We start from the raw sequence: 15,587 nt of genomic DNA on the forward strand, positions 1-15,587 counted from the left end.
GGAGAGGGATGTAAAACCTATTCCAGAAGCACCTACTCCACCTAGATACATTACGGGGAATGCGCCAGGACCAGTAGGAGTTTTAAGGCCACAGCTTGTCTTAGGACAACAACCTCCACTGCTAGGTGCTAGAATGCCGACATGCGATACATGCCAATGATGGAAGCATCAAATAAACCAACTCCAGTACAAGCTACAGTGTGGTATAACAACCTTAGTGAGTACTACCCTTCGGAGCAACAAAATGTGAGAGAAAAAAATGGAGTGGTGAGGCCGATACAACCTCCACCTCCTGGGTTTCAGTCGAAAGAAAGAAGGTATGAAATGGATGAAAGGACATTGTGATTCATTGCAAATAGCGGCTTATCTCAGTCAAAGCACGCTTATAGCCAAGAGGAAATGCTAAAAAAATCTCCTCAACCAGAGACAGATTGTCACAAAAGTCGTGACAACCACTTGGTCAAACAATGTCCTCATACGGAGATCACTGAAGTAAATGCCTATTGTCTTGAGTGTGGCATCACTCACTTGATCCCCGATCGCCAGAAAAAACCAAACCAAATCAAGAAAATCATGACAAATGTATCAGGGATTGTTCAGCTTCCTAGTAGCTCAGAAAATCAAAATGTTGTACCAGTGCAAGTGGTTACGAGAGCACAAGCCCAAAAGAAAGCTGATGAGAATCTAGAGACAAAGAGCATGAAAAGTGACACGAGTCCAAAGACAGATGATGGACCAAAGACAGATGCACCAAGTCAAAAAACCAAGAGCAAACGAAATAGTTGGAAAGCTAGAAAGACTAGGATGAAAGCACGTAGGGAACGAGAGAAAAAATACCTAGCTGAGAAGCTTACCGAAGCCGAGGAGAAGATAAAACAACATGAGGAAAAGGAGGCACCTTCTCTTACACAGATGGTTAAACCTCTAGAAGAACCATCCACGGATGAGAAACCGAGAAGTGCTAGTTCAGGGGGATCTGTGTTGGTAGAGAAGGTTAATGAGACATTAGATACCGTCTTGAAAGCCTACGATCATTAGGAGAAATATGAACCTTTCATGGGCCTTGTAAGGAATCCTAATTTTTAGGGATTAAGGCTAATGGTGTGTAGGGTTAAGGGGACAAGGACATTCAAGAAGCTAGTTTTCAGTAGGCTTTTCTAGCCTTTTTTTTAGACACATGTAGGATGTGGACCTAGGAGGTCACCTTCTCTCTCTAGCTTTTTGAAAGTGAAGGGAGTAGAGAGATGTGGCCACATTATAAAAAACGTGGATCACTAAGAGCCAAAATTTGACTTTTTAAAAAAAAAGTTATTTGTACTTATTTTTTACTTAAAAGTCCCCCCCAACATATATCCATATCAAAAAAGTATTTTTTGACATTTTTTTAAACTTACAAGCACTAAAAGTCCAATTTTTCCAAAAAAAACTCCCTCCCCAAAAAAAAACCTTTCTTCTCTCTTCCTCCTCCCTCTGCTCTCCCTCCCTGCCCCTTCTCTCCTCCTCCTCCCCTCTCTCCCTCTCCCCCACTGTCCCCTTCTCTCCTCCCATGTTCCTCCCTCTCCCTCCCTGCCCCCTTCTCTCCTCCTTCTCCACTCTCTCTCTCTCTACCCCCTTGTCTTCTCCCATGTTCCTCTCTCTCCCTCCCCCCTCTCTCTTTTCATCCTTTGATTCCTCATGCAACAGCTACCATGGTGCTCAAGGACATCACAGATCGTATGCATACATATTTGCTTGTTCGCAACGTTTGCACCGAAGTTCGCACGTGAGGGTGAGCAGAGGTCATCCCAGGAACGTCGTACCATCGGTGAGATGAATGTTGACGATTCTTCAATATCTTGCCAATACCATCACATATTTTAATAAAACACCCCTTTATGCAAGGTAACAATATACTTCTTACTTTTGATTGTGTTCTTCTTATCATAAACTTTGAAGTCTAAGGTGTTGCCTCTACTTGTTTTGTAGTGCTTGGCACAAAGGTTGCTTTTATGCACAAATAGTGAAAGGCTACAGGTTAGAGAGGCCAAGTGTCACCACTTTTCCTCTAAAATAGTTTTCTTCGTTACATCTTGCAGGTAGGTGCTTCAAATCCATGCTTATTAGGGGTGGTAGTCTCATCCTAATGTAGATTTTTGTATTGTTTATTCCCAACTAGATAGAAACACTTGCAAATTTGTACAACATATACTTAACAAGTATCTTCATTATATAGCTTGCAAATGTTGAATTCATACATGTTTTTGTTACAAGGTGACCTCTTGGTATGCTAGTTGAGTGGCGTTGTTTGCAAGAATGGCTCAAGGAACTGGCATAATATGAATCTCGGTGGCACAAAGCTCTCCTCAGCGGCAATGTGGCTCCCACTACACCAAAAATCATTATGCTGACATGAAGAGATCCCTAGTAGGACAATGCAAAAAGTTTTCATCAGCAGCAACACACTCTTTCCTAACATGAGGGCACTTCTACCAAAGATACTTTTATGTGATAGGTCACCCCAGGAGCATACCATGTCATGGAATGGATGTAAGAACAATGACCGCACTACTCCTTGGAAAGTGTTCACAGATGTATGTTTATCAAAGTTAGTGAGAAGAAATCTGGACTTTTTTGTTTGTTGATGTGTAAGAGCACTCTAGGTCTACCATATTGTAGATTGTTTGATAAGTTAAATAAAATTTGTAGTCATTTAAAGTGTAAGTTTGTTTTTGTTTGGTAAGATTGTACATGAGAAGACATAATAAAGTATAAGAGATCTTGACGGAATAAGCCTCGATTAGATTCCTACAATGCACTTGTGACACCAGACCTCTCCTTGAACCTTTTGATTTCTATCATTGTGGGAAGTCCAAGGGTGGTCTATTTTCAAATTTTTAGCAATAAATTTTTTTTAAAGGAAATTTTGGTTATTTTAAAGTTTGTACACAGTCTAGGAGTTCATTCTGATTGTTTTCCTTCAGTTTCAATTTTTGATCGAGGGAATTCCTTGGAAGTCACTTTTGAAGGTGTTAGGGTGAGATTTTGAGAAAGTTTTGTATGTAGGAAATGCAATCCGTAACACAATAAAAAACATTAGTTCTCTGAGTATTTTCAGATTCCATGGTTTTAATGCCCGTTCGACCCCGTAGATTAAGGAAAAAGTAAGAAATGTCTGTTTTACATCATTTTTAAAGAAATTGCCAACTTGCACGTTGATTTTTGAAAATCCGAGTAGGATATGATTTTTTTGCATCACACGATGGTCAAAGAGCGCGACGAGATGAACAAATTTATGTGAGACAAGCCCAGAAAGATTCGAAGCCAATAAAATACTAGAAGCTCTTGAAAACAGCCTAAAATTTCAACACTTGCATTATGACCATGCATAAAAAAAAAACTTGTACTTGTCATTTTAGGGCCCTAGGGACCCTCAACATGAGGGGCCACAAGGGCGCGCAAATCGGCCGATTTGCGCGCCCTTGTGGCCCCTCATGTTGAGGGTCCCTGGGGCCCTAAAATGACAAGTACATGCTTTTTTTGATGCATAGCCATGAGATAGAATTGGGCAAATTAATGTATTCATAGCAAACTCCCCCCCCCCCCCAATGGAAAATAGCTAAACATTGTATCATGCCATGCATTAACAGAAGGCTTGTACTTGTCATTTTAGGGGCCCAGGGATCCTCAACAAGAGGGGCCACAAGGGCGCGCACACTGGCCATCCAAAAATTTTGGATGGCCAGTGTGCGCGCCCTTGTGGCCCCTCTTGTTGAGGATCCCTGGGCCCCTAAAATGACAAGTACAAGCCTTTTGTTAATGCATGGCCATGAGATAGAACTGGGCAGTTTAATGTGTTCATAACAACCCCTCCCCCCCCCCCCCCAAATGGCAGATACCTAAACCTTGTATCATGCTTATCAACCATTTTCTACTTCCTTGTGTCCATCCCCTGTTCTTGGAAATATCTTGGTCCCTATTTGTGCCTAGATGGGCATACTATGCGCCGTTGTGGTCCCTCTTGTTGAGGGTCCCTGGGCTTCAAAATGACAAATAGGGGCTTTGTTTTAATGTATGGCCATGAGATAGAGTTGTAGTGTTTGATGTCTGGAGTATTCACTATGTCAAATTTTCCTATATCATGTGCGATCACCACAATGGATTGAAAGTAGCCCTTATAGGCCTTACCTACACATGTTTCTGTAACTTTACAAGAATATAAATTCCCTTCTGTTGAACACATGTGCTATGCTACATATACTTTAGTGAACTCCCAAGGTCAAAGGCCTCACAAATTTTGTGCACTCAGAATATTTAGCACTAGAAATCAACCAAACAAGGAGCCAATTTTTACTTCCTTGTGTTCACCTCGTGTTCTTGGGAATGTTTTGGTTAAGCCATTTCATTGGTATTTAAAACCACATGTGACCCCTATTGTTATAGTATCCAACCAAAGGTTTCTTGATTAGCAGTTATATAGGTTCGAGTGATACATATCTTCTATGTTAACAATGCATGTATCTATAATTTATGTTTACACTTTCTCTATCCAAATGAGTTACATAGTAAAAATCAAATCCGCAATTAAACAATTAAGTTCACAAGGTGATAGCTATTGGTATGATCTTTAGCAATACCAAATAAATAGCTACCAATAGCGAATGAATAGGGATATTTAAGAAGGTTTGATACCAAAAACTTGTCAACACTACTCAAAAACGTGGAAACTCAAAGGCTTTATAATATATATGATGAAACAAGAATCAATAATAAGTCACCCCTATATATCTACACCTCCATCTCAAGTTGTCATTTCTCTAATTCAAGCTTGGCATAGGCATAGTATGGAAACAATAACATTTTGGAAAGCAAGAATTTAGCTTTCTCAACTTTTGAAATGTTGCTATTGATATATATTCAACATACCCAAATGAGGACATCTTGACAAAGGTTATGATCCACTTAATAAGAATAACCATTAGTGATTAAATTGAAATCAAAATATTGCATGAATTTCTTCATGGTGGAATGATTAAGACTTGAAACTTCAAACATCTTACAGGCAAATCACAATATCCAAAAAAATCAACAATATTTCTCAAATCTGTATGAAACTCCAGTAATCTAAATAAATACTCTCACTTAGTGCGACACCATTTAACAAAAAGAAATATTTATATTGCATTTATAGAGGAATCTAGCCTCATAAAAATAATTACAAATGGAGACAATGTTATTGCTGTTAGGCTTCTCTTACAAGTATTTGTCTTTCTGATCTAGAGATTTATATACATGAGTATCTGTGTGTCTATGAAACTAGGGAAGATAGTAGTACTATAGGGATGGCTTTTCTAAGAGCTCCTAGAGAGTACCTATTGGTTCAAGATTCTACAAAAATCCTACTATTCTTATCAAAATCTTTTAACACGGTAGTGAAAGGTTCCTCACGGAACAAAAATAGGGTGATTTCCATCTCTGCACATGGTTGCTTGCTCATGTCCTCTCAAAACAAGTTGACTCTGTAAGTAAACAACAGATTATGTGAGCACAAAGTTATAAAGTACAAAATGATATCATTCTAATAATCTAATGACAACTATACAAAGAATAAATTATATGAAAAATCTTTGATGACTCTCCATAGATAACACAACTTACTTACATTGTGAGACTCAATCACATGCTACAAAACTACAGATGGCACACCAAAGACATCAACAACGTAGCACCACCCAATGTTATGAGGTGTGAAGCCTAAATATTGAAAGCCATAAAGAGGTTAATTCCCTCCAGCATGATAAACTTAAAGATAGGGATGATCTTAAGCTCTGAATGTAAGCTACAAGGGTAGTTTTCTCACCATTCTATCTTTATGTTGGAGATGAATCCTTGCAATGCCCGTGCACTATTCACACCTCATGTTCTTGTGGTATGCAAGTCATGTGAGTTGATGCTTTTTCCACCTTCGGGAGTAGAGGTTTCCATGTAGTGCGAGTGAATGAAAGTAGAAGGAGGAGAATCTTGTTTCATGCTGTAATGGAGGTGAGAGAAGGGAGAGGAGATAGCTTGGTGTGGAACTATGTGGTGGGCAAGGGGAAGAGATGGGGGAGAAGCTTACTTGGTGATACAATGGAGATGGGAGAAAGCTATTAGAGAGATAATGTTGGACTATAGGCGGTGCATGTGGTTGTTGCAGCCATGGAGAGCTTGGAAAAGGTTTGTAGAGAGAGAAAATCACTTTTAGCTATAGAATAGGTTTGGAAAGACTTTGGAGGGTGGAAAATGATGTTTTGAATTTTTTTGGAATTTTTTAGTGCACGTTTTTTACTTTTGGAGGTCAAAAATACTTTTTTGACCATGAAATAGATTAGGGGACCTTTTAAGGAGGGAAAACTTGAAATTTGAAATTTTTAGTGTATTTTTAAATCCGCGCCAAAAGGTGGGGGAAAAAAGGTCAAAGTGGTCCCCCCCCCCCTCCCTTTCCCCTACCCACCTCCCTTACCTTCTCACTAGGCAAGAGGCCATTAAGAGGTGTAAGGCTACCTTATCCCCCTACTTTTTTGAGGGTATAGAGTGTGTCCACCACCCTCTTCCTATTCGCTGACCTCTAATTAACCTTAATCCCAAAGGGCCCCTAGAGGGTTCATATTTTTCCTAATGCACGAGAATATGGAAGAAGCTCGGGCATTGAGGGAAAGTCTTTGCCAGCAAAATCAAGATCAGAAACAAGCCCAAGGAACAAAAGTGGATGATGAGAAAGAAGACTCTGAGGATGAAGCCAAAAATATTCTACTACTATGCAAGAAAACAACGGCTTTAGAAAGGATCAAGCAACAGAAGAGGCAGGAAGATGAAGAAAAACGGGAGATTTCCAACGCCATGCGGCAGTGCATTCACAATGAACTCAAGCAAAAGATGGAGAAAAGAAAAAAAGAAGAACCAAAGAAGCCACGCAACGATGATCTTGAATCTTCTGACGAATCTAATCAAAGCAAAAAAGAGGAAAGTCACTCACAAGGAGAGGAACAACACGAAACAAAGGACCAGCATGGTCAAGACCTTGGTTCTCGCAAGGACGTTGAAGCACTTCTAGAGACTTCGGAAAAAGAGAAAGGAAAAACTGCAGGATTGCTAGAACAAGAAGTGGAGAAAAACAGACGGAACACAAAACAAATGAAGAAATGGAGTCCTCACAAACAAAGCCCGCCACAACCTCTACTGCTCTAGAAGATTTGAGACAAAGAGGAAAGCAAGCTGAGGTGGTTGAACAATCGAATCAGGGCCGGATCAGGGCCAAAAAGGCCAACATAGGTGAAGATTGCCACGCTCACAAGCGGCCATGGAGGAAGGAGCTGATATAATTAAATACTTTGACATTGATGCTCATTTAGAGCAGACCAAGCTATAGTTTCAATGTCAAAGGGCTCTTTATAATCTTTGAGAGCTCGAGTTAGAAGATACCAAGAACGAAGCATCTAAAATGGAAATAGAGCCCTTGCAGCTAAAGCAACAAATAGAAGCACTAGAGAAGGCACAACTTCAAGCACAATCAGAGTTGCAAAGATAACAGGAGAATGCAGCCTACTATTACAAGGAAGTGCAACAATTTAACGAGGCTAACTTCGCATTACAGGTCGAGCAACAATGTCTCGAGGAGGAGCTAACCAAAGAAAGAGAACAAAATAAGAAGCTACAAAGCTTGTGTGAGGTGGTTAGCAGATCTCTACCTCAGTTCTTGGCCATACAAGAGACCCCATCCTCCTCAACGATGACTGCAAGATCTACCTCCTTGATTCAAGAAATCAAAGAGTTAAAATAAGCCTTGAATCAAGAGAAATATGATAGACAGACCATGACGGCAGGTCATAGGGCCCTACAAAAGGCCAAGGATGAGGAAATTGAAGATTTAAAAAGGCAATTGGCTGAGGCAAGAGGGGATTTAGCAACTGTGAGAGCAGATCAGAGAAAATAAAAGCAGGCCCAGGGGAATTTGAGCAAGGAGGAGGATTCAAACAATCCACGTTTGAAGCTCATCAAATAGAGATGCCCACTACTAGCACGGGAAAACAAACGCAAGAATCTACAGATCCAGTCACGACATCCACTTTGGAGTCAACAACGGATGAAATTCAGCACTAGATCTCAGAAGTAAAGGACCCTTAACACAAAGATTATATGCAATATGAATTGAAGGTACTAGAATCGACTTTCATTGGGATTTGATTCCTTCCTTGTATCTATTAAAAAGAAATATTGACGCTTTTTCCCAAAGTACTTTCTAACCGTAACGTAAGAATATGCTACCCTTGACATAAATAATAGGATGAGATAGAAAGATTATTATCATACTTAGATATGCATATGTATATTATAGGAAATATACTTATGTATCTAAAAAGCTACAAGATACCCTCTCTACTTCTCTAAGTCTACACCCTTGTGTAAGAGGCCGAATGGTCGTGGGAAAGCCCCTTAACTTTTAAAGTCAAAACCCTTGGTTTTGAGGGGAGAATCATCAGTAGCTTGAAGAACCGGTAAATTAGAATTCGTTTTTGAATAGCACATTGCGCTCCTTGTCTCTTCCTCTACAATCTAAGTGTGATCATTTTCAATTCTGATGTGGTTCACAATACATTTTTTGTGAGCTAAATGCATTGATGTGGAGGTTAAAATGGTTGTTTTTTTATGTTTTGACCATGGATAAGTGTTTCTATGCTTAAGGAGGACCTTTTCGAGTACTTCTATTTTGATTTTTTTCACATTTTTTGTGATGGATCGTGATTTATGTACCTTCACAGATGGTAACATAACTTGGTAGGATTGAGCCCTTAAGTGTTGTGATACATCCCCTTAAGTTTCATTGCAATCCGGATTCATTTGGATGCCAAAAAGGCGTGATGACCTAGAGTGGTGAGATTGGATGCATACTGGTTGTCTGACTAGGAAGTGGTTGATTTTATTTTGTCGTAGAACGAGTAGCCCCCTAGGTTCACATTGATGATGTTGACACTCTCATTAAGTCTCTGTGCACCATCCTAAGGCGCTGCCTTTCACATTGACATTATGTTAGTGAAAAAGAGCAATGCTGCAGACATCCGTCGCGGTGACCCGCTAACAATTATGTAGAATGGTTACAAAACAATTTTATGAATGACTATACAACAATAGAGGTAAACTTTTTTACAACTCAACATGTTGAGTGAGATCTTTCAAAATCTCATTCAAATAAAGATTATCAGAGCCAATGGATGTAGAGTTGGAAGATGAAATCAAAAAGACATTGAAGTTGGTTGTGGTAGCTGCAATGTTTTCTTCTACAAGAGGACCAAAATTTTTACTATACTTTGTGTGCTTGCTTTCAACTAGTTCAAGCTCTCTTCTAGTGGCATCCAACTATGTATCAAGATCTAACACTTTCAATCGCAATCCTGATGGATTTTCACCTTGGCATGCTAGGTCAAATCCCTAGCTTGCCATCTCCACAACGATTTCATGATCCTCTAGTAAAAGGACAATTGAACGCTTCAACAATGGTTGGAGCCTTTGCTCATTTTTGTGTTGAAACCTTGTGGACAATGTGGCCAAGTCCAACACCCATGCTAGGAGGCTTTTCATTGCAGTTAACTGTTTTACCCAATATGTAATATATGTAACACTATTTAATGAAGTAGATGGCAATCTGGTTATTATTGGGGGTATCTTGTTGCTAGAGGATAAATTGTTAGATAATAACTCTTGCCCTTGAGGGGTGCACCTTTAAGAAAATATTTATATAGCATGCGTTCAAAGGGTATAAAAAATCCCCCTTTCCTTACAAAAATGACCACTTTTTCTTCAAAAAACTATGAGTTTTTCTCAAAAATCAATTTAAAAACCCCTTTCGCTAATATAATCATGTTAAAATTTTAAAATTTTGATAATTAAAAAGTCCATTCATTTGAGCTCATGTGGTAACTTAGAGGTGTTAGAGGTGACCCCTCCCCCCCCCCCCCCCAGCTCTTGCTAAGCCCACATCTTATAGGTCAAAGATCTTGTTGGCAGATTTCCCTTTGTGTGGCCACTTGTCCTAAAGAGTATATTTCAAACAAAATAGTTTGAACATGGCTCTTTGCACTATTGGTGCACTATTGGTGACTCAAGGATTCACCCTTCAACATTGATTCATCCTCTTGAATCCTGGAAATAATTGATAAGTCTATTTCGTCACATCAAATTTCACTACAAGAGGTGATGTGCACTTATGATGCTTTTAGCGACGAAATACACTGGGTTTTTATACTTCCTAGTGTCGTTATAATTGTCGTTGCGTCCCTATACGCATCGCTAAATAGCGACACATACAGTGTGATGAATATAACGATGTGTATAGTGACGTATATAATGATGGTTATAGCGACGGTTACAATCCTTCTGTAACGACACTTATAGCAACGTCCAAGAGTAAAAAAATTTGGGTGGCAGGGCATTGAATGCCTTTCCACCCATCAACTATATTGAGTGTTTCCAGAATAGAGTAAACCTAAATGAATCCAAGATAAGCCGAGATTCACCTTTGAAAGAAAGTGCAAGGTATAGATCCAAAGTAGTCACCCACAAGACAATACAACCATTAACTCTATCATGCATAGTATTGTTTGCAGAATAAAGATACAAAATTGACAAAAGTAAATGGACTAAAGTAATTCAATGACAATTATACACATCATAGGCAAAATCACTTGATTGTTAAGCTTTCCAAATGTAATAGCTACAAAATTGACAAAAGTTAAATGGACTAAAGTAATTCAATGACAATTATACACATCATAGGCAAAATCACTTGATTGTTAAGCTTTCCAAATGTAATAGCTACAACACAATTGTCATTATTGAGAAAATATTTGGTTTTCTAATAGTTACAAAAAGACGTATACACGTCATCTCATTATACATGCTATGAAAAAAGGAAACTAATGCTATTTGGCTACGACTAGAATGTTGTTGTCTAATCAGACGTTGGTGCACCCAAACTGTGTCGACTTGTGGAAGTGTCAGCAGCAGGTATATGACATCAGACAAGTTGATGGTATCGTACTTTGGCAGGACTTAGATGAATTTTGGAGCAAGTCTCACAATGATCTGTATGCTAGATGCGGTCTTTTAGTGGTCAAGTTGTGCGTTTGGAGCTCTACTAGTTGGGATGCTTACAAATGCCTAAAGCTCGGTGATTGATATCTTTTTCTGTAGCCTTGGTTGTGCTCTACAACTCGGGTTTTTGGCTTGCCATTTAGAGTTTTAGGGAGAAAGTTGTGCCAAGATGAAGGTCGACCTCAATCTCTTGGGAATTGTTGAATGTCTCATTGAGCTCGAAGTCGAGAGCGATCATGGCAATCGTCTCCTCACCTGTCGGAGATCTTGACATCAACAGATCAACTTTGGGAACGATTTATATTTACTTGCGGCGGCCATGATGGCCTTGGCATAAGAGCCTAAATCCCCATGTTAAGGTATGCGGAGCTAAGCACGATTACTCCGTCGTGTCGTGCTTTGCTCGTGGGAACATTGCCTAAGTCAGGAGTTTAAAAAAATAAAAAATGTTTCAAAGGTTGACACAGGAAAAAAACGAGCTGCAGAGCAGGTTGAGGGCGCCACATAAGGAAGGTGACGGGACTGCTAGGCAGTGTAGTGGAAAGTAGCCGCCACCATGTGTTTGGTGTGGCGGGCTACATGACACGAAAAAATGGCCGCCATTGCATGCAAGGGGGGGCTATTACAGGCAAGGTTGTTCAGTTTGCATGGAGGTAGAGGTTGGGACCACTAGCGATATCGCTAGTGGCCCAAAGTAAGGAAGACCGGGGGATCTCGGGGGTTTCACTATGTGTAAAACTACAATATCACGTCCGTTCAAGACATGTTTGTAAAACCCCTTATCTGTGAATTTTGTTAAGAATATAATGTACCCTTTTCTTTTAAAGTCTATAAGTTTTTTTCAAATTTGAAAAAATAATGCCCTTCTGTATATATATTTCTACAAGTTTCAAGAACTTTAAATACCCTTATATTGAAGTCACTCATAGGTTACATTTTTATTAGGTGACATCCCCGGGCGGGGAATTGTTATGGTGAGCATCATAGGAGGGACTTGGTGCGCTAAAGGAGTCGCGGCATCCATGGCTGCAGGCTATATAAGGCAAGGCCATAAGCAGGTGATGGGAGAGCGTTAGAGGGCTGCATGAGGATTGGAGGTAGCCAGTGGCTCAAAACGGCAGGTTAGTGAGGCTAGGAGGGATTGGGGGTCACTCAGAGGAGCAAGAGGAGGCTGCTAGTGATGGGGTGATTATGGTACAGAGGAGGACCAGGGGCACCACTGTTTTCCTAATCCAGGGCTGCCAATTTGCAGGGTTGGGAGATATTTACCTGCAGGTCGGGACTACAGAGCACGGCCTTTGTGAGAAACATAGAGAAGGAGGAGACGGTGTGCAAGGAAATAATCTACAAGAGCGCATGATCTTGAAGTCGCATGCAGTCAAAGCCCACTAACAGAGGCAAAGGAAGGACCAACAAGTGTACAAAAATAATGCTTCAGTGGATGTAAGGAACGATGGAAAGCAGAGAAGGGTGTGCTACTCAAAGAGATCATTACAAGGGTAGTTAGAAGCTGAAAGCTAAGAAGGGATGGCCCATGAGCTATAGAGGGCATCGAGAGCGGCTTCAAAATTAGGGGTGCACCATCAATTATCTGAGAAAGGGAAGGAGGGAATTCTTGTTTGAAAAACGCTAATTGCATTGACATCATCACAACCTCTATATTTTTGGTGCTTGGTCAAGTGGATGCATGCCAAAGATTGTGCAAGGTCTATGTGTGTTGTTGGCCATTGAGTTTCTTTGAAAGTTCATGGACATAAGCCATTGTGATATGCTTTGCGACCGGGTGTATGCTGTTAGGGTTGGTCGGTTTGGGCTTGGACATAATTTTTTGCAGATCGGGTATCTCGGTGTCTGTTAAATAGGTAATAGGGGTGCTGTGAAATCACTGGGCTATAGAGAGGCATTCAGATTGTGTGCTGGTGGTTTTCCCATTTCCCCCTTTCCAATGTCTCATCACGTCCAAGCAGCGTATCTGTCGAATTCTACAGAAACAAACAAACAACTTTTTGTAAGTATAAACATATAATCACAAAAAAATCTATTTTCTTAGCTTATCATTAAAATACATCGAATATAAAGAGTAAAGTGAATTACTAACCATGCCACTATGAGAACTCAGAATGTCCATCACGGCGCTTAAGCCCTTTCTACCTACGTACTCATGCTTGTACGGTGTGGGGTCACGTCTTGTCATCGACCACTATTCAAAACATACAAAGAATCCATTATGTTAGAATTTAAAAGTATAAATATACGTAACTATCAAACCTAAAGAGCTGTGCAAAAAAACTTACAAAATTGGCCTCAAATGATGTCCACCTGCCACTCCCCAAGTGGTGCAAGCTCCCTCCATCTACTCGTGCTTTGGCTTCATCCTTTTGTTGCTTCCACTCGTCAGGATTCTCACATGCTGCTCGCTTTGCATTCTTCCAATCTTCTTTGGCGAGCCAATATAGTCTATTGCACCCATGCTTTATTGCTTTTTGTACTTCAGAACGCTTGTGCTTGCAGTATTTGCGCATTCAAACCTTCGTCAAGTCTTCAATGAAGGGCTCATCTCGACTTGACATGAAAAACGTGCCATGTAGCATGCTAATGACTCAACCTTTAAATTCATTTGAAACTTCACTCCAGGTGTTTAGTATGTAGTGTCTAAACACCTCAGAGCAAAGACTGCGCATGCACAAGATAACCTTCTTGCCTTCGTCATCCAAGGTGATGCCGCCAATGATGTCGATTGAGTACAAAAACCCTCTCACCTATGATGTGTGAACCTGGGTGTCTTGGCGGGGGTCTCTAGCAGCGTCTCAATGGGGGTAGGACGTCACGTGTCTGAGCTCCATTGGAGTCTGGGCCCCGAAGTGAGGAGTGTCCACTAGGGTGACTCCCGAAGGAGTAGCTAGTGGTGTGTAGCCATGAACGGCCGATAGCTGCACAAAACTTGGCATAGATGGAAATCCCATGGCTGGTGTGGGGGCGAGCAAAGAAGGGGAAAGGTAATGAGCCTCATCAAACACGAGGTGGTGTGAGGCATCAACAACGGAATCCCCACAACAATCACCGCGCCACCACTAGAGCGTTAGTGCCTAGACAAGTGGGAAGATTGTCTTGTTGACATTGAAGCTTCGGAGCACACTCAATGCTCCAAAATAGAGGGAAATGTTGAAGGAGTGGAATGACGTGATGGTGCTCTAGAGTGATGACGCTCCTCGTACCACCTCCTCTGCTGGGGTGACAAAGAAGAAACAAACTCATCATCATCCATACCTACATTAAACACACGAATATTTAATCTTAATATTGAATGGAGAAGAAAACATGGACAAGTTATAATCTATACGATAGATAATGGGGAGAGGGATTCCTCTGTAGAGAGAGAGCGAGAGAGAGAGAGAGAGAGAGAGAGAGAGAGAGAGAGGACTCATAAAGGGGGAGGGATTCCTGTGTAGAGAGAGAGAGAGAGAGAGAGGACTCATAAAGGGGGAGGGATTCCTGTGTAGAGAGATTCCTATGAAGTTCTTGTGAATTTGTCTCCCGTGTGCATTCTACATATCTTGTAAAAGCTATGCCTTGGACAACATGCCTTTTATATGTAGATTTTATTTTTTATTTGCCATAGTTTTCTCAATTACTTGCGACATATATTTATCTATCACAAGAGAGAGAGAGAGCGGTATGTTTAATCTATTTTGTATATGCAGGTTTCTATATTCTTGGATAGTTGCAGATTTTCGGACTCCATCAGTATGAGTGATCATGGCAGCAGTAGTGCTCGCCCCAACAAGGTGGATACGAGAGGGAGGAGAGGGAAGGAGCATACCTGGAGTGGAAGCAATGACGATTAAACAAAATTTAAATTTATTAAGTATAGCATATAGATAGGAATGGACAAGAAGCCATGTGAATACAATATATATTATATAACACAGCAAAATTGTTCAAATACAATGTTTATGGATTTAAGAGGTCTCTCTCTCATCCTCTCACAGCTCATCATAACTCCCTATGTCTATATAGAGCTCTCCATTTAGGCAAATGTCCTTCGTTTCATTTTTTAGATCCTCTGCATGCACCCCATAGAGAGTAGGAGCTTTATGCTCGTTTGGCACCACCTCAGCGGCTTTTGGCTGAGCATCTTCTTTGATCTCCTCCATTGATGCCGCTGTGATTGGAACATGATATCCCTCATACGTCCATGCACTATGAGGGGATACCTCTATGACATACCACCAGTTTGATGTAGAATTTGTAGGATTAAATATCACCTGCCAGAGCCACATAACTTACATGAGAGCTTCCAAGCACATAACTTCTAAAATTGAATGTTAAATATTTATAGAATTAATTGTTCACAATGCTTGCATAGTACGGAAGTGTCTCTTAGGTTGGTCCATTTTTTAGTTGAATCCACCTCAAGGAAACCAGACTCTCCTCTGCGCACAGTAGTGTTGCAACCCTCCATGTTTATCTTGAACCATTGCACA

Source organism: Adiantum capillus-veneris, chromosome 11 (genome assembly GCF_014529385.1).
Source record: "Adiantum capillus-veneris isolate H3 chromosome 11, ASM1452938v2, whole genome shotgun sequence".
Lineage (NCBI taxonomy): Eukaryota > Viridiplantae > Streptophyta > Polypodiopsida > Polypodiales > Pteridaceae > Adiantum > Adiantum capillus-veneris.